Source organism: Lissotriton vulgaris, chromosome 12 (genome assembly GCF_964263255.1).
Source record: "Lissotriton vulgaris chromosome 12, aLisVul1.2, whole genome shotgun sequence".
Lineage (NCBI taxonomy): Eukaryota > Metazoa > Chordata > Amphibia > Caudata > Salamandridae > Lissotriton > Lissotriton vulgaris.
The window spans coordinates 540347581-540367256 of NC_141700.1; positions in this window are offsets into that span (position 1 = coordinate 540347581).

Sequence of the window (19676 nt, forward strand, 5' to 3'; positions counted from 1 at the left end):
TCCTGCAAACACGCACGCACTCTGGGGGTGCGCCTCGCTTGCGTATGGCACCATTACAATGGTGAAACGTCCCACACACATGCACGCACTCTGGGGGTATGCCTCGCTCGCGTATGGCAGCATTAAAATGGTGAAACATCCCGCACACACGCACGTACTCTGGGGGTACGCCTCGCTCGCGTATGGCACCATTACAATGGTGAAACGTCCCGCACACACGCACGCACTCTGGGGGTATGCCTCGCTCGCGTATGGCACCATTACAATGGTGAAACGCCCCACACACACGCACGCACTCTGGGGTACGCCTTGCTCGCGTATGGCACCATTACAATGGTGAAATGTCCCGCACACACTCACGCACTCTGGGGGTATGCCTCGCTCGCGTATGGCACCATTACAACGGTGAAACGTCCCGCACACACGCACATACTCTGGGAGTACGCCTCACTCGCGTATGGCTCCATTACAATGGTGAAACGTCCCTCACACGCGCACGCACTCTGGGGGTACGCCTCGCTCGCGTATGGCACCATTACAATGGTGAAACGTCCCGCACACACGCACGCACTCTGGAGGTATGCTGCGTTATACACAGTGCGTTTCACATGCCCATGTGAATGCAGGTGTACGGTGCATTTTACACAGTGTGTTTCACACGCTGTAGTCAAAGCAGGGGGATGGTACGTTGCACACAGGCACGTATGGCTAGTGATTTGAGGCGCACACATGGCAGGGATGTAGCATTACGGTTAACACAAGGACGTCTATCAAGTTCTTGTCATTGCATACTGACATAAACTAGGCCCTAAGTGTGGCAGGCACTGATATAGCACAGCATATCATTTCATGTTTCACAATTGATGTGTGATGACCTGGTGACACATGTGATGTGTGATGGGGCACTATGTGGTACACATCAACTTTCCACTTGTCCCCTGTATATCATCAATCACATGTTGTCTTGCACATAAGCACTGGGATTGCACAGTCATCACTTCCGGAACCTGTCACATGATGGCAGGGCCCGTGGCAACTTGTCAGTTGTCATTTTGACTCTAATCACGTCCCTATGTAACAATGTACTGTGTGTGTAATTCTTAATGCAGATTTTTCAGTTTGGGGTCCGTGTAATGCATCTGCTGCAGGTGCATCTGTAATGGGTCTGTGTTGTGACTTAAATGGTTTTGCATGTACGCACGCCATGCCACATGTGCCTTTTCAAGGTCTTTTTGTGTGTGATGGCATCATACATCAATGATCCACATGCATACATGTGTGCATCTTGACAATTGCTGTGGTCTTGCATTGTCACATACACACCTCATTAGCAAGTTGTATGATATGTCCAATACATATTCCATGTGACCTGGGTCTGTGCCTTGCAGTCAGCTGTCTGTATGGTATGGCAACCTTCTAATGCAGGTCTGGTGATGTGTGTGACTCCAGTGATATCTTGCTCTGCTCACTCAAAGCAGCCCTTCGGTTATTTTTTGTGTGCATGTTAAGTGTATTACTATTGCTACAGATGTATCTTGGTAATTTTTAAAGTGCCATGAAACTGCCACATGTGTCCAGGATGTTTTGCTTACAACAGGACCCATAGTACCTTGATGTGCAGTAGCAAGGTTGCATGTGCTATGTACATTGGAATAGTATTTGGATGACAGTTGTTCTGCATTCTTCCCAAATATGTCCTGCAGGGCACCGCCTCTACCAAGGCCTTTTCCTGACTTGGAGAGCATGAGGGAACGTGATTGCATCCAACGATACAGATTCACTCGAGATTTGATTTAGGACTTGACGGACAGGCCGGAACCACATCTCCAACTGTGACACAGGTATCCAACTGCGCTGACACCAAATCTAAAGGTGATGGCAGCCCTACATTTTTTTGCCACAGGTACGTTTTAATTTACCATTGCAGATGTGGGGGGCATGTCCCAGACCATGTTCAGCCGTGTCCTACGTGATGTCTTATCTGCCATGTTAGAGCACATTGATGAATTCATCAAATTTCCAAACCCCGGAGAGTTGAGAGATTCAAGGGTGAATTATATGCCCTGGGAGGGATGCCACATGTCATTGGGTCCATTGATGGTACACATGTGGCTTTTATGCCACCACAGGGTCAGGAGCAGGCTTACCGCAATAGGAAGCATTACCACTCAATTAATGCTCTTGTGGTGTGTCTTGCTAACATGCTGATTTCCCATGTTTGTGTACGTTTTCCAGGATCGTGCCATGATGCATTCAACATGAGGCGTAGCAGGGTACCACAGATGATGCTGCAGCTGCGCAACGACCGGGCATGTCTTGTTGGTGGGTATACTATGTTTGTCCTGTATGTTTAACTTTTTTAATTGCTCTGACAAAATTGCTTTACCCTACATTTCAACATGCTGTATAGTTTTAGGAGATGCAGGATATCCCAACATGCTGTGGCTCATGACATCGCTCCGCAACCCAAGGACAGCTGCAGACCATCGGTACAACAATGCACACGGGCGGACCAGGCATGTGATTGAGCGAACGTTTGGACTCCTGAAGAGCAGATTCCGGTGCCTTGATAAGACCGGGGGATCCCTCCTGTACGCCCCAGTCAAGGTGTGTAACATCTTTATTGTATGCTGCACAACATGGCAGTTGAGAAGGCTGTGCCACTCATCCTGGATCCTGATGAGCTGAAACATCCACCCGTTGAGGATGAAGGGCTTGGGCACAATGCAAGTGATGAGGAGGAGGAGGGGGATATCCGGAGTCAGCTCATACGCAACTTCTTCTCTTAATGGTGAGTCACTGGTTAGTCGTGTGCAAGCTTGTGGCATGGAGTGGCATGTGCTGCATACTGTGTGTCCAGCTGACTGTATGTCAATGAACTTTGATGTTTGTTGTGATGTGTCACCCAAGTGATGATGTAAGGACACACGCATATGTGCAATGAGGGATTTAGTGATGTACATATGTACTACATTGTGATGTATTTTCACATGACCATGTCTGTATGCAAATATTATTCATGTGTCCCCTTGTGTGCCTGTGTTTCCCAGGTCGCTCTGCCTGTTGTCTGTTCGTGTCATCTTGGTACTCCTGCTATTGATCATGATGATTGCAACGTGTGTCGAATCACCGTTCCATGCACAGACCTGTGGAAATGTCAGTTTTGGTAAGATATCTTAACATATTTTTATTGGGTTGGTATGCTATGGGAATGTGTGGTAGCTGTTACTGTGCTTGTTGTTGAAGCATCCATACATGTGTCATTAACATGGATCAAGATGCCTGTTGCAACACTTCCATTACTGGACACTCACCCTTCTTCTCAGTCATCTGTTGTTGATTGATGACTCTGGGGAATGCATCAATGTGTGTAAACCATGGTCCCGAGACATTGCGGATGTGACCGGTTTACATTGTGTGTGACATCACAACCACAGGCTCTGTGTGAATTTGCAAACTCACTGTGTGCAGCAGGATCTGTTTGGCTCATCACATTGATGTTGTTGGCCAGTACAGTTAGGTTTACCTATTGACATGTTGTGAAGGTGTGGACCACTGTACGTCCCACATGTTCTGATAATGAGTCCAGTGAGTGTGTTCGTATGGTTGCATTGTCTGTCAGGGTTTAGCCCTTGCGCCTGCCTAAACTACAGCTCCCAGGGCAAACGGGCCTGAAACTACAATTCCCATGAGCCTTTGCCGCCGATCGGATTTAGCGCGGTCAGGCTGAATGGGCGGTGCTTGTGATTTGTTTTGTTCGGCGGGAGCAGCTTCTCTTGTTTCTCCTGATGTTCCTATGGAGAGTTTGCATTGAGGAAGTTTACAGCGTCTGGCGACCTGCCTGGGGTATCGATTCGTTACTAAAGACATTGACTTGCCCTTATGTTTATTTAGAGGAGCGCTGCGCGCTTGTGTTGTGGTGCCATTGGAGACTGTCCTGGCTTCCCTTTGGAATCGTGTTTGTTTTCGGGTCTTCCCGGGCTGGGGAGGAACTGATTGTTTGGCAATTGCTCCTGGATTGAAGGGGCGTCCAAGGCAAGTGGCGGAATGCAGGGGGAGTTCCCCGCATTGCCGTCATGAAGATATGACGTTATCATAATATCTCTGTTTGGATTACAATTGCCAAGGCGGGTGGTGGTGGCTTTTAAGCTACACCTCACCGTATTTGGTTTTGTTTGAACTGTGGAGGATTGTAAAAAGGAATTCTTTGGGTGTAGATGACGCAATCTACACCGGTTGCTTTGAACTAGGATCCTGCTCTTTAAGTACTGTTTTTTCAAGTTCCCTTCCTGTGGGATTATAGGAAGCAGAATACTGGCCAAGACTCAATTGACATTATTGATTACATTACTATGAGTGTTCTCACTCTGGGGGTATGTTGCTTCTATGAATAGCATATACATAGGGTAGTCTGTTGCCATATCCATATATGCTAACTGTGCTTCTTGTGTTGTGTAGGGAACAGATGGAAGGGGGAGTACCATCGTTCGGAGAATGAGTCATAGACAGCACAGGTGATAATCTATTCTAGTGAGACCTTACTGAGAGTAGACTTAGGAAGTGTACTAATCTGTGTTATTTGTTTTACAGCTTCCTTTCCCTGCTGTCCCTTCCTTTCCCTCCCTGGGTTTTCCCCTGTTGGGGTTTTTCCCTCACCGTATCACTCGAATACCCTGTGTTTCTTATCAATATAAGCAGATCCTGCAGAGTGCTTAACCTGACATTGTCCCCTGTGCCAGTATGTAATGTGACTGTCAGGTCGCAACATCTGTGCCGGTTGAGACCACTGCTTTGCAAGCCTTCTTGGTAACTTTATGTCAACTTTCTATTCCCATTATTCCAGGAATGTTGCACTGATGATGTAGGAACGTAGAGGTGTTGGTAATGTAAACACTTCCGTTACACCAGTCGGTTGCCGTTAATTGCAGACAAGTCTTGTGCTGTGCTGCATATCATGGTCACGGTAGGGGTGGTTTACTGGGTTTGTTCCTCATTACTCTCTGTAGAGTTTGCTCACACCTGCTTGTCATGTTTGGCATTGTAAGGCACAGTTTGATGAGCCAATGCTTGGCTCTTGCTAGGCTTCCTTATGTTTAGATAATCCCCTTCCTCGTTGCGTCAGCTAAGTACTGCTCTAGCAGGTGATGTGTATATTACAATCATGAGCCTCACTGATTCCCATGGCTGACTACAGTAATTTGATTTTTGTGAGTAGCACTGCTACACATTCAATTTACTGTATTATTTTGAGCCACATTCATACACTGTGAGTAAGTTTGGGAGCTCCTGGTTCTAATTGCATAGAAGCAGCCTGGTGAGCGTTAGACCCACTTCATTTTGGAGACAAACTCTGCCTCCTTTTATGTGTCCGTGTTAAAAACTGTGATATACTATCAGTTCTGTACATGTGCAGACAAATTGGATACAGTGGCTGTAGTTAATGTACACAGGTGTAACAGTTACAGAATAGGTCATTCGTAACATGTGAATCAGTGCCAAGGCTAGTTGCATTGTAATGATTGTTTACCTTTGTTTCAGATCTCCCTCCCTGCTGTTCCCATCCTCTCCTTCCCTCGCCCGATCTCCCTTTTGAGTCTGTCATTCATACTCAGACCAAGGGGCTATATGGAGACGGACCCCTTTGAGCATCAAACAGATCAGAGGATCAAAGGTACTGACAGTCCGTGGCAGTCGTGTGGAGATTGTTTCACCAGCATTACAGGTACCCTCATTGCATGACAGTTATTTTCCTCTGAGCAATGCTACGGGCCATGTACATTGCCTAAAGCAGCATGGCCTCAAAACAAAATTGCACCATTTGCTCCACTACAGTAATTTGATTTTTGTGAGTAGCACCTGCGCCGGGATGCTCCTTCGCTGGAGTCGCTGTGCGCATAATAAATTGTTATAACATAACATAACATAACACCATTTATGTATGAAATGTTTTCCAAAGTGTACATTGTGCCCCATTACTGTCACTGCAGATCTCTTGCCAGTCTGCATGGGTCATCTATGGTATACTTTACAATGAATCTGCATATGTGGTTATGTGTAAGGGTTCAACATGTATGGTGTTTGTAATAGGTCATGGTCCATATTGTGTTTGGCATACATGGTTGTGTATGTATTCTTTGAGCTAAATACCCACAACGGATATGCAACACTTGCTGACGCTGTTTGTCCTGTGCCCCGCTTGGCCTTTTGGTGCCTGGTCCTGTGGCCGTCATATTTGGTGATTGTTTTCACAATTTCTAGCAGTGACCCATGAGTAACCAGACACTCCTTCCTTTCCATACACATGTAACATGCTGCTATTCAAATATCCTTGTCTTTGTGTGCCACTTTAACATGTTGTCTCACACCTTCAGCCATCATGTGTTCAGACATTCCTGATTCTGCATCCCCAGTGACACCGCAAACGCCAGTGGCCAGATTCTGCGACACATACGCCGCCAATATGCTCCAACACCCAGCAATCCATTCTTAAAGCAGATAGCAGATTGTCGGTGCCACAGTTGCACCACATGCATGACAAAGGGAGGACCGTCAGCGCCTGCAACATGCACAGTGCAAGGCCCAGTGGTCATTGATTGACACAGGTTACACTACTGACTCATGCTCCAGCCACCCTCCACGCAGTGAACACAAGACAATCATGCACCTGGTATCAGGCAACCCCTAAGAGCACACATTACAGATTCGCAGGCTGTGTGTGCAACTCATACTGCCAACCCGGCACTGCCACTCATGCCGTACAAGCAGCTCATGTGCGTTGTTCTGCACACATGCTACTTACAGCAGCACAACATTGGACTCTGTTACCGCATCAACACAACAGCACAACGCAAAACCATCATTACTGTGACCTGGCTGTAAGTAAGACCAAAACACTACTTCTACATTGCCATCACAGGTGGATAGTAGACCACCCACAAGGACGACACCAACTTTCCAGGAGTATGATTTATAAATGTTTGTGAGGTACACCCCCAGAGTGACATACTACACCAAGTACCAATTGTGGTGATGCTCAAAATGTGCAGCTCTGACTGAATTTTAGTTGATTTGAATCAGTAGATCCTCTGCATATGATATCATGTAGACTCTAGCCATGGCAATCGATTCAGCCTGCGTGGAAATGGAAATGTTGCCAAAGTATGCAGACTCTGAGCAGAGCCCTGCGGCATACCCCACTTGTGTGTTTTGACTAAAGAGTCGATGTTGTAGGTGCGGACCTGATGTGTGCAGTCAGATAGTTATGACAATATCCAGTTCAGCACTGAGGAACACACACCTATGGTCTTCATGTGGGTCTGAAGATTGTGATGGTCTACGGTATCAAATGCTGTAAACATGTCGGACAGCACCAACGCCGCCTTGGAAGCTCCATCTACCTCCCATCGTATAGAGTCTGCCATTTGTATGAGGGTCACCTGTGTAATATGGGTGGGATGGAGGCTGGATAGTGATACCCCCTCATCCACCACCAAGCCCACCACCCCTGCCATCCCCACACGCACCAGTCGCCTGACCGCCTGGTCCAACGTCAGTTACAAACACACCATGAAGCCCATGAACTCCATCCACTCTGGATCCCCATCTGACCCATGCCCCCACCATGTTTTAAACAAAGCAAGCACAGCCATCGCACACCATCTCCAAAAAACTATCAACATCTCCTTCAAAACTGCAACCTTTACGGAGAGCTGTCAGCACACCGAGATCAACACCCTACTGAAGTAACACAAGGCAGACCCAAATGACTTAAGTAACTTTCAGACCATCTCCTTGCTCACTTTCCCCACAAAAGTCATGGCGAAGATTATCAACAGACAGCTGACCCGTTACCTAGTAGACAACGACATCCTGGACCCATCACTGTCCAGCTTTTGCAGCAACCACAGCACTGAGATGGCCCTCATCACCACCACCAACGACATCTGGATCCTGATGGACAAAGGAGGACCAGCCACACTCATCCTTCTGGACCTATCAGCAGCCTTCAACACGGTCTGCTACTGCACCCTAACAGCACGCCTCCATGACGCTAGAATACAAGAGATGGCCCTGGCCTGGACCACATCATTCCTCTCCAGCAGTACCCCGAATGTACGCCTCACACACTTCTGCTCCAAGACCACCAAGATCTTCTGCGGCATCCCACAGGGATCATCCCTCAGCCCAGTACAGTTCTATATCTATATCTACATGGCACCACTCATCCACATTGCTCAACAACACAGCTTCAACATCATGTCCGCCAACAACACCAAAATGGTCATATCACTCACCAGAGACACCCACACCACAAAAGCCAACGTGTAGTAATAACTCACTACTCAAAATGAGGTTTCCATGAAAGTACATTTATTAAGTCTTGTACAACAGGTGCTCCCGGCTTGGCGGCATAACTCTTCTCACAACGTTCTAACCTGCGCTCCCGGAGGTAGCGCGGACCATACCAAGTGGGCAGCAAGAGAAAGGGGGCAACGGGGTGAGGGAGAGGAGTAAGGTTACAACACACCTTCCTCCCTAAGGAAAATAGACGGAGGGGATGCGTAGGAACTCCCAGCAGAAATAGGTGCTGGAAAGATAGGGAGAGAGGGAGAGAGAGAGAGAGAGAGAGAGAGAGAGAGAGAGAGAGAGAGAGAGATAGAGATATGTAAGGCACAAAACAAATGGGTCGGGAACAGGGGACCCCATGCCAAAGTCTAAATGGAAAAACACATGAGACTACTGCTGACTATGGTGCATGAGATATGAAGGGTGGGTTTTACTTGACGTGACTGGGGATGTACTTGTTTGATCCCCTGGCATATACAAATGGGATTGCATGAGACGCTCTTGTCCAAATATTTGTCTACAGAAAACAGGACAAAACTCTTAAGAATTCGGGTTGCAGCAATGAAAGTTATGAGATGAAAACAACCAATACATAAACAACTATAACATTCTGGTGCCTCAAGGGTGTGCCCAGTTAAGATGTGGGCTGTACAAATCAATGGATGCACGGTTACGTGCTTGGGCGTCCTGACATGGGTAGATCACGGGTGTTAGTATCACATCCTTTTAACCCTTGAAATCAACCAACGCAAGAGACACTAGTGAATGTCTGGTGCACCATGGATGTGCACCCCTATGATGTGGGCAGTACAATTAAGGGATTCACGAGTATGTACTTTAGGCATCCTGTCCTGGGTAAAACACAGGTTTATGAATCGCCACCTTATTTTCCCCTTGGCTTCCTTTTTTTTTTTTTTTTGTCAGAACTTGCCCACAGTCTATTTCTCCCTTGGATTCCGAACTTCTCCTGCTAATATTACCCTTTCCTTCCGGAAGATTGATACTGGCGGTAATGTTCTTTTCCTTGCTCTACATTTTATCCTTTTCCATTTCTTAACAGTGGAACTGGTGCCTTCTCCCTTTCTTTCGAAATCTCTTTTTGCTCCAACTATTCCTTCACAGTTTTTTTTTTTTTTTTTTTTTTCCGTGTTTCTTACGTATTTCTCTCTCATCCACCAAGCCCTGGTAAGATTCTTGTCCTCCTCTCAGTTTGCACTTGGCTGTATTCTCCACACGTTCTTTCAAACTTGCTGCACTTTTGCACCCGCGTTTTGCTCTAAGTTTGCACCTGGCAGTATTTTCCACACGTTCTTCAAAACTTGCTGCACCATCACAACCGCCTGCCACTTTTACCCCCGTGTTTTTTTTCAGTGCCTTCTCCTTCATTTGTTCTCTTCTTCTTCCCTTGATAGATATTCTCAATTCTTTTTTAAGCTTACAAAGTTCCTCCATAGCCATGGTGGATTGTTCAACCACACGCATTTCCTCGTAGGCTAGTTCTGGTACTTCCAGAATATACTGTTCACTGATCATTATCCTTATTTCTTTCCTTACATTGTCTCCTACAACGTTTCCCATCAACGCATTCTGTTTCTCCTCAAATTTGACAAAGGCTGCTATTTTTTCCTTTTTGTATTTCCAAACCCCTTTAGTCACTGCTTCAATGACCTTAGATGGAGGCGTCTTTCCTCTCACGATCTCCAGCAAGGTAAATTGACTCCTGTAGTTTACAGCCAACCCTCTCCTGGGTTCAGAACTTTTGAAATTTCGCAATGTCCTTAATTTCCAACGTTCCTCCCCTTTAAGTGCAGCTAGCTCTTCTTCCACATTATAAATCTTGTTACTTTTCTTCACTTGACTCCACACTATCTCTCCTCCTCCACTCACGATGCTGTATTCACCCGTTTCTTCTTCATCTAATTCATTTCCTAGAGTTATATATAATTCCCTCTTACTAAAGTTCTTGTCTACCACAGTACACTGTGGCCCTGAGACCGCGATGAGGCTCATACATGCTCCCCCTATCATGATGGTATGCCTCTGCTTTGCTTCGCTCTTGTTCCTCACCATTACGTTATCTCCCTCTTCTCTGTGCATTTTTCCCACTTGTAGATTGGCACTCCCTTCCTGCTGCCAGTGTTCATTAGATTCCTGCACAGTCTCTTCCCCGGCGTTTCTGTCTGTTCTTCTTATGTCTCTCTTCTCTCTGTTATTATTCATTTTCCTGGTACCTGCTCCCGATCTGTGTAAAAATGTTCCCGTATTTCTTTCAAGTTTCCTTTAGGCCTTTAGTTATTTCACAAAATGTTAGTTTCTCCCAAATTTCCCTCCTATATTCACGAACATCTAATGCTTCTTTTGTTTTGAATCTGTTCCTCTGACATCAAAAGTTACACTCTTCCTCGTTCGACTCAGCTCACACTTTACCTTATTTTCACAGGGTGGTGGTTGTTAACTTGCTACTTTTCTTCACTCACTTCAGGAGACTATAGTTATCACCAACCCTTCTCCCCCTCACGTTAAAGCACAGAAGATATACGCATCACACTCTCACTACGTGATGACTCCGATCAATTTCAAATGCTGCACCAGGGGTTTGCTGAACACTCTGTTCTTCTCGAATCTCCTCACGCAGCTCACACACGCTGCCAAAGATCAGTTTCAGACGCGGACACCCAGTCCTGCTCCCGTTTGCCCTGACGGTATCAGAGGCTCCTCACACGCACCTGCTCCAACTCTGTGCTTTCCGCCATGGGTTCGGCCTTTGGGTACTTTTCATCCCAAACTCCTCAACGAACATGCCTGAACTCTCAGAGGCTGTTCTCTACTCGCCATCCAATTCAACTTTGTGTTTGGAAACAACACTTCCTCATGCCGTCTCCTACAATTGCTTCAATCGCTTGGAGCCCAGACTCGGGTCAGTTTTAAATGCTCTGTCGGGGTTTTGACTAAATTCCTGCTCCGTTCCTTTCCCCAAGGACAGCTTCAATGGCTCATCTCAATCCCTTGTGCAGGTCCTCTAGGAATCCGGCCGGGGTCTTGCTTTCCTTCGCTATAGCAATTTCAAAGATGCGCCAATCGCTGCACCTCAAATCCAAAAGTCCAAGGAATGTGTTTAACTCACTCTAGCTTCAGCTGTCAAACTCCTTGGCACTTTATTTCAATAATTCCACACGCGGGTAGTTTTCTGGTGTACCATTCTACACACTGTACAAACTTCATTTACTGGAACGGTGGCTCGCTACACACACTGTTTCCCTAGTTTTATTATTGTATTTTCCACCTTTATTTTCACACTGCTGCAATGCACCACCACTATACAGTGTCACGAGGCTTCAGCACCAAAGGTTACGCTCCACGCGTCTCTCAGTATTTCTGGGGCTCAACACATTAATGCAGTCCAGCCCGGGTCCCCCACGGTTAATCTCCTTCACCCAAATGAATGCGTGAAACCTAGTGGATTCCCCGAGACTTTCCACACACCTCCTTCAATTCTGGGGGTCAGGGGCAAGTATCTTCCCAACGCTGTCATTAAATCATGCCTCGGATAATTTTCCGCTCACCTCAAATCAGTTCCTTTCGTGATGCTTCAAATGCGACTATAATGCACGCTCAGCTACTTTCAAACGTCGCTCACCACAAAACAGTTCTTTTTGTATAACTTAAAATGCGACTATAATACGTGCACCGCTCACTTCACCTCACGCAGCTTCAAGGTCTCACAACATGGACCTACGTAGATCTACGGCAAATGGAGAACTATGCCTTACTTCATTGTCTCCTGCAACTTTGCACCGCTGGCTCCGGTATCACAGTGCGCAGAGCGTCGCACTTCACCTTCACTGAGGAGTGTCTACCGCTTGATAGATTGCGACAGGAGAGGGTAGGTTCTGCACACTGACGCCGTCCTTGCCTTCGCACTCCGCCTTAGCCCTCCTGTGCCCAGCGTGACACTCGATTAGCACCCTATCGTGATGGGAGGGATAGTGCTTCTGAATCCTACTTCTCACCCCCGATGGCAGAACCGGAACTTCCTGTCAGCGACTCGACGGTTCCTCGGGGCAAGACTCTCCGTCTTGTCACACTCTGAATTCCTTTCTACGCAGACAGCCTGACAGCCTTCCGCTCCACAGAGGAGACTTATTGCGGTGCCAAAAGACGCCCCTTCAACGCCAGAAACGGAACGCTTTCGCTATGTGTTGTGCCCGGCGGCCTCAGATCAACATGCCGCAGCTAATTGCGGTTCCTTACACCTCTTCAGAACGTTTCATTAAATAACGCGTTGTGCCCGGCCACTTCCTCTCAGCATGCCGCTGCTTCTTCGTATGTCCCTTTCCCTCCTCCGTCACACCAACGGGACTGTAAACACCGGCTCCACCAACGCCTGTGGCTTCAAACGAGGAGGCAAGCTTCCTCTCCTCCCCTCAGCACTAGCTCACCGACTCCCAGGCTGAAACCACTTCCGACTTTTAGAAGCGAGAGCCTGACGTCCAGCAGAGACGCTCTTCGGTTGATTATTTCTAGTGCTGGGAAATCCACAGTTCACTCGATCCGCAATGTCCGCACAAGCATCAAGTTCATCCCGGGGAGGGAAAGCACCTCACTGACCCCGGCTCAGCTCCCGGTCCTCGTCGCCACAATGTAGTAATAACTCACTACTCAAAATGAGGTTTCCATGAAAGTACATTTATTAAGTCTTGTACAACAGGTGCTCCCGGCTTGGCGGCATAACTCTTCTCACAACGTTCTAACCTGCGCTCCCGGAGGTAGCGCGGACCATACCAAGTGGGCAGCAAGAGAAAGGGGGCAACGGGGTGAGGGAGAGGAGTAAGGTTACAACACAACGTCCACAGGGGAATGAAGGCCTTAGCAGAATGGTTTATGGACAGCAGGCTGGAGCAGAATTCCGACAAGACGGAGGTCCTCATCCTCAGCAACACTCCATCAGCCTGGGAACGACTCATGTTGGGCAACATCGCTAGGAACAGGCCCAGCACCCATCAACCAAGCACACAACCTGGGGTTTATCCTGAAATCCGCACTCTCCATGACCAAGCAAGTCAACGCTGTCTCCACATCATGCTTCTACACCCTGTGATAGCTCCGCCGGATCTTAAAAAGTATCTCCTCCAATACAAGTTATAACGTCACCTAGGCTCTTGTCACCAGCAGACTGGAGTGCGGGAACACCCTCTATCCAGGAACATCAACCAAGCTCCGGAGACAGCTGCAACACATCCTGAATGCCTAGGCACAACTAATCCTCAACGCCCCCCAACACAGTGACATCACACACCAACTGAGAGGCCTGCATTGGCTCCCCGTCAACAAGAGGATCACCTTCAAACTGCACATCCACACCCAAAAAGCCCTACACAACGCCGTATCAACATACCTCAATGACCGACTCAGTTTCTACACCCCTTCCCACAGCCTCTGGTCTGCTAACCTTGCCCTCGCCACTGTTGAACACATCCTGAAAACCACCGCCGGAGGCTGATCCTTCTCCCACCTCGCCACCAAGACCTGGAACACTCTCCCAAACAACCTACATCAGACCTAGGAGCTGTTGCCTTTCACAAGACTCCTCAATACCAGGCTCTTCGATCAGTATGAGCCCCCTCCCCTCCACCCAGCGCCTTCAAACCATCACGGGTATGTAGCGCACTTTAGAAATATCCTGTTTGATTGATTGTTTGTGAGTGCCACTGTCAAATGATTGTTCAGCCTAGCAATTCATTATACTAGGTCTGCAATTGTTCTAAAAACGTTATACTGTCCGGCTCCTTTGTTTGTTTACTGTCAACTACGGGCAGACCTTCATACTCCTCAGCCACACTCAGTAGGTACTCCACAACCACAACCAAAAATATACTAATATGGTCGTCTCCCATCCAACACCACGTTGCCTGTAGTGCGTCCAGCCACCCTTGCCCTGGACAACATTCATCACTTCCACAGTACAACTGCATGAGGCTGATAGATTTCCCACATCAAGAAAAAGACCTGGTAGTCCCTCCCTGGACACCAACACATTACCCATGACCTGTACACCTTCATGAGACTCTTATGTAACTGTCTGTCAGAGCAGTATGGCAACCCCCCCTCAGCAGTTAGTAACTATCAGGGGTACGAGTACTTACCACAATTGATGTAGTTAATCATACATTGTGACCTATGTGTGTGGCAAACCAGACTCAGATCCCAGTGTATGTATGGCTTGTGTTTGTTCGACACTCTGCCATACTTTGACATATCCCAACACGTATGTTGTTGACTCTGGGGAGAAAATACTGCAACATCATTACCTATTGTGTTATAATTATTTTATTCTACATCTTGTGAGTGAAAGGTGAGTAGGTGTTAGGTGCTGTACAAAAATGTGGGGAATCCAAAGTTCACAGAAGGAGATGTGGTGCCTTGCAGTTTCAGTCAACAGAGTCCAGAACACAATGTATGGCATCATTGGGGAGACTGCGACCAGCAAGTCCATGTGGGAGAGTGTGACAGTCAATAGGGTGTTGCTGTTGCACACAAAGGCAAGATGCCAGACCAGGTGACCTGGGAGATGTGCATGGCCCTCTGCCTCTCTACGTCTTTTCCGTGGACGACCTACCTTCTTTGTGGGACCCTCATATGCAGGCCTTGACAATGCGTGGGACTTTCCGTCTGATGTATCCACCTCCTCCTCTCTCCCTATGTGTGTTGCCAGTGTTTGCCTGGATGTTTGTGGCCTAGTGACACAGGGAGGGTGCTGCATGTTGTCAGCAATCCGACGGAGTGAAAGGCTGATGTTCCTCTGCACCGCCAAGAGCTCATCCAGTCTTGCCTCCATCGGCCTTGGTGTAGTAGTTGACTGGCATGTTGCTCGGCCTGCTGGTTTTTCAAAGCAATGAGGGCCCCCACTCCCTGGCTGAACTCCCTGGTATCACGCCGGTATCCCTGCATGATGTTTCTGAGTTCCGACATACCGGGCCCATCAGCTTGCTGGTCAGGTTCTCGCCTCCGTCTTGAGCCACTCCCACCACCCCTGCCCACACGAGCCTGGCCTGCTATTGTGGGCACATCGGGTCGACGGGACTCCTGAGGGTTGACAGTGGTTGTGTTGTCTGCCTCCTCCTGGGTGTCTGCCGAACCTTGTCCCTCATTGTCAGACTGGCTCAGTTGTGGATTGTGTGCAGGGCTCCGAGCTGTCTGCTGGGATGTGGCAGGAGTGGGTGGGGTGGTTGGCGCAGATGCCCCTGGTCCAGCTGCTGCACAGGTTTGGGATTCAGAGGTGCCAGGTTGGTCTGTGTCATCCGTGGAGTGATGAGAGGCATTGCTGTTGGTGGGATCCGGGTCCTGTGGAGCCTGGGACTGTGATCCTTTCCCCCCCTGGTTGGGGGTAGATTGTGCACGTTGCCCTGTGTGTGAGAGACAGAAGATGTTAATGGCATTCAATGCCAAAATAAAAAGTTTCATATACATTTTTGTTGTCACTGTTACACCTGTTTTAGATTTTTCACACTGTTCAGTGGTGGTGTCAGATTGATCTGTGTTCAGGACACATTTTAATGCGAGGGTCTATTTACATTGAATGGCATTGGCAGGCATTTAAGCAGTGATTTGAGAGTCATAGTGCACCACACCTATGCCAACATGGATACAACACTTTCACACTGTGGATTCCCATAGTGTGATAACAGTACAGGTGTATCCCACATCTGTGCCATGGAAGTGGCACATTGCTTGAGTTGTGTCGCTGGTGCAATGCTGATCCAGCAATGCTCTGTGCAGCCCTATCTGCACAATGCTGTGTCAATCCCTCAGTCTGCTTCAGGCATGCACATGTTTTTGAGGCAGCATGCGCATGAAAGTGGCTGAGTGAAATTGTTAATATTTCATTCAGCCACTTTTGTGAGGTGTTGCTGTGCTGTGACAGGCAGCCAATGCACACCACACCACAACCAGACCATGACCATTCCACATACTTCTGCCGCAGGGCTTTAGAACGTGACACATCTCTCATGTGCATCACCTTGTCAATACCCAACACCATTGCAGTAATATTTGTGTGTCCGCTGCGTGAGTAACGAGGAGATATGGCATTGTGGTATAAGTGCAAGTGACTTGAGAATCAGGCCTGTGCATGTTTTGGCTTAGATGCTTCATCAAATCTGTATTTGTGATGTTACATGAGGGTGGTGACAGTGGAACACTACATTGCCTGTCCCAGCTGGCTATGTTTATGTAAGGGGTGTGTGTGACAGGCTGTGCGGGTGGTTTGAGTGTGCGTTGGAACTGTGCCTCACTCATGGTGTGGCTGTCCCCCCATGGACCATGGTGCCATGACCATGTTTGTGAGTGCCGATTTAAATATCTGACCTTGTTTTCCTGATGTTACTGTTTGCACTGGTCACAGGATGACCTTTTGCACCATACACCATGGCCCAGTGTCAGCTATGTTGTCAGTACTTTCTCACTCCCTGTTCATTGAGCATGGTCCATGGGTGTGTACCTGGTCCATATGGGATGCTTGAAATTGGGCTTGTGCGTACACAGTAGTGGTGATAGGGTTGTCCTTAGTATTAGCTTCTACGCCATCCCCCTTGCAGCCTTCTGGCCCTGAGCCTTGCACCCACCCCCATGCTGTTGACCAGTGGTAGGAGTGATATCCACACCCTCCTCCTATGTCTGGGCACTGCTGGGAGTCATACCCACACCCTCCTCCTATGTCTGGGCACTGCTGAGAGTCATACGCACACCCCCCTCCGATGTCTGGGCACTGCTGGGAGTCATACGCACTCCCCCCTCCTATGTCTGGGTACTGCTGGGAGTCCTACCCAGCCACCCCTCCTATGTCTGGGCACTGCTGAGAGTCCTATCCAGCCACACCTCCTATGTCTGGGCATTGCTAGGAGTCATACACACACTCCCCTCCTATGTCTGGGCACTGCTGGGAGTCATACACACACCCCCTCCTATATCTGGGCTCTTCTGGGAGTCCTATCTACACTCCCTCCTATGTCTGGGCACTGCTGGGAGTCCTATCCACTCACCCCTCCTATGTCTGGCCACTGCTGGGAGTCCTATTCAGCCACCCCTCCTATGTCTGGGCACTGCTGGGAGTCCTATCCATCCACCCCTCCTATGTCTGGGCACTGCTGAAAGTCATACGCACACCCTCCTCCTATGTCTGGGCACTGCTGGGAGTCATACGCACACCCTCCTCCTATGTCTGGGCACTGCTGGGAGTCCTATCCAGCTACCCCTCCTATGTCTTGGCACTGCTGGGAGTCATACGCACACTCCCCCCCTATGTCTGGGCACTGTTTGGAGTCATACTCACACCCCCCTCCTATGCCTGGGCACTGCTGGGAGTCATACGCACAGCCCCCTCCTAGGTCTGGGCACTGCTGGGAGTCCTATCTACACCTCCCTCCTATATCTGGGCACTGCTGGGAGTCCTATCTACACCCCCTTCTATGTCTGGGCACTGCTGGGAGTCCTATCCAGCCACCCCTCCTATGTCTGGCCACTGCTGGGAGTCCTATCCAGCCACCCCTCCTATGTCTGGGCACTGCTGGGAGTCCTATCCAGCCACCCCTGCTATGTCTGGGCACTGATGGGAGTCATACACACACCCCTCCTATGTTTGGGCACTGCTGGGAGTCCTATCTACACCCCCTCCTATATCTGGGCACTGCTTGGAGTCCTATCTACACCCCCCTCCTATGTCTGGGCACTGCTGGGAGTCATACGCACACACCCCTTCTATGTCTGGGCACTGCTGGGAGTCATACGCACACCCCCTCCTAAGTCTGGGCACTGCTGGGAGTCCTATCCAGCCACTCCTCCTATGCCTGGGCACTGCTGGGAGTCCGATCCAGCCACCCCTCCTATGTCTGGGCACTGCTGGGAGTCATACGCACACCCCCCTCCTATGTCTGGGCACTGCTGGGAGTCCTATCTACACCCCCCTCCTATGTCTGGGCACTGCTGGGAGTCCTCTCCAGCCACCCCTCATGTGTCTGGCTAATGCTGGTGGTCCACCCATGTTACATGAGTTGTTTGTATACTCACCAGGCTCCACGACTCCTGGAATTCCATGTACTCCCACCGGTGGTAGCAGGGCCATGACTTTCTCCTCCCAGGGCTGGAACTGTACTGGTCTGCGGGGACCACCACCTCCGGTGTGGTGAGCGTTGGCATAGTCCTCGTCCATCATGCGCTTGACCATCCTCCGCAGATCGTACCACCTGGCCTGGCAATCCTTCCTGGTGCGCCTGATGAGTGCAACAGCATTGACCCTATCGACGATCCTCACCCACATGCGTGTTTTCTCCGCTCTGCTGGTCTGTCTGACCAATGTACCAAAAAGCTGTGGCTCAACTCTGATGACTTCATCTGCAAGGATCTCCATCTCCTGGTTAGTGAACTTTGGATTCTTTGGTGTAGTCATGTAGTGGGGCAAATGTGTTTGGGGGAGTGACAGTGTGTATGGATGGGGTGTGTGGGTCAGAATCTGAAGGGGGTGTGTGGGTCTGAATATGATTGTGGGTATGTGTGAAGGTGGATGTGTGCAGTTGTGTATGTGTTGTTCATCTCTGTCAGAAAATGGTTATGTTGCAAAGGCTGATGGTTTGTGGGTGTGGGCCCTTTTTATTGGTCCATTAGTGGGTGTGGCTTATTTTGAATTTTGGGTGAGAGTGTAATAAGGGGTGGGTCTGAGTTGGGCCCTCTGTTTGCCATTTTTGATCTGGCAAAGACATTGCTTTGTACACAGGAGATAGGTTTAGTGGTGTTGTGTGACTCTTTTGAACACTCCTTGTGCTTTTTTTGGGGTACTTGTCTATTTTTTGAGGGGGGGGTTCGACTGGTACTTTATTGTGTAGTTCTCTCATACGCGACGTATTTACAGGATACACGTGCGCTTCTTTGAGGGGGGCTTAGAATTGTACTTTATTGTGTAACTCTCATACGCAACGTATTGGCGGGGTACGCGTGCCCTTCGTTGAGGGGAGGTTCGATTCTTACTTTATTGTGTGGCTCTCTCATACGCGACTTATTGGTGGGGTACGTGTGCGCTTCATTGTTGAGGGTTCGAATCGTACTTTATTGTGTGGCTCTCTCATACGCGACGTATTGGCGGGGTACACGTGTGCCTCATTGATGGGGCTTAACTTTCTATTTGATTGTCCGGCTCGATCATACGCAATGTTTTCCGTACAAAGCGCAGCTCATACGCGACGGCGTTTTCCCGTACGGATCGCGGTGAAGGTCTCCGGTCAGGATCGTACTTGGCGGGTCGTACGCCATGTTTACAAATCGTACGGTTCACTAGCCGAGTC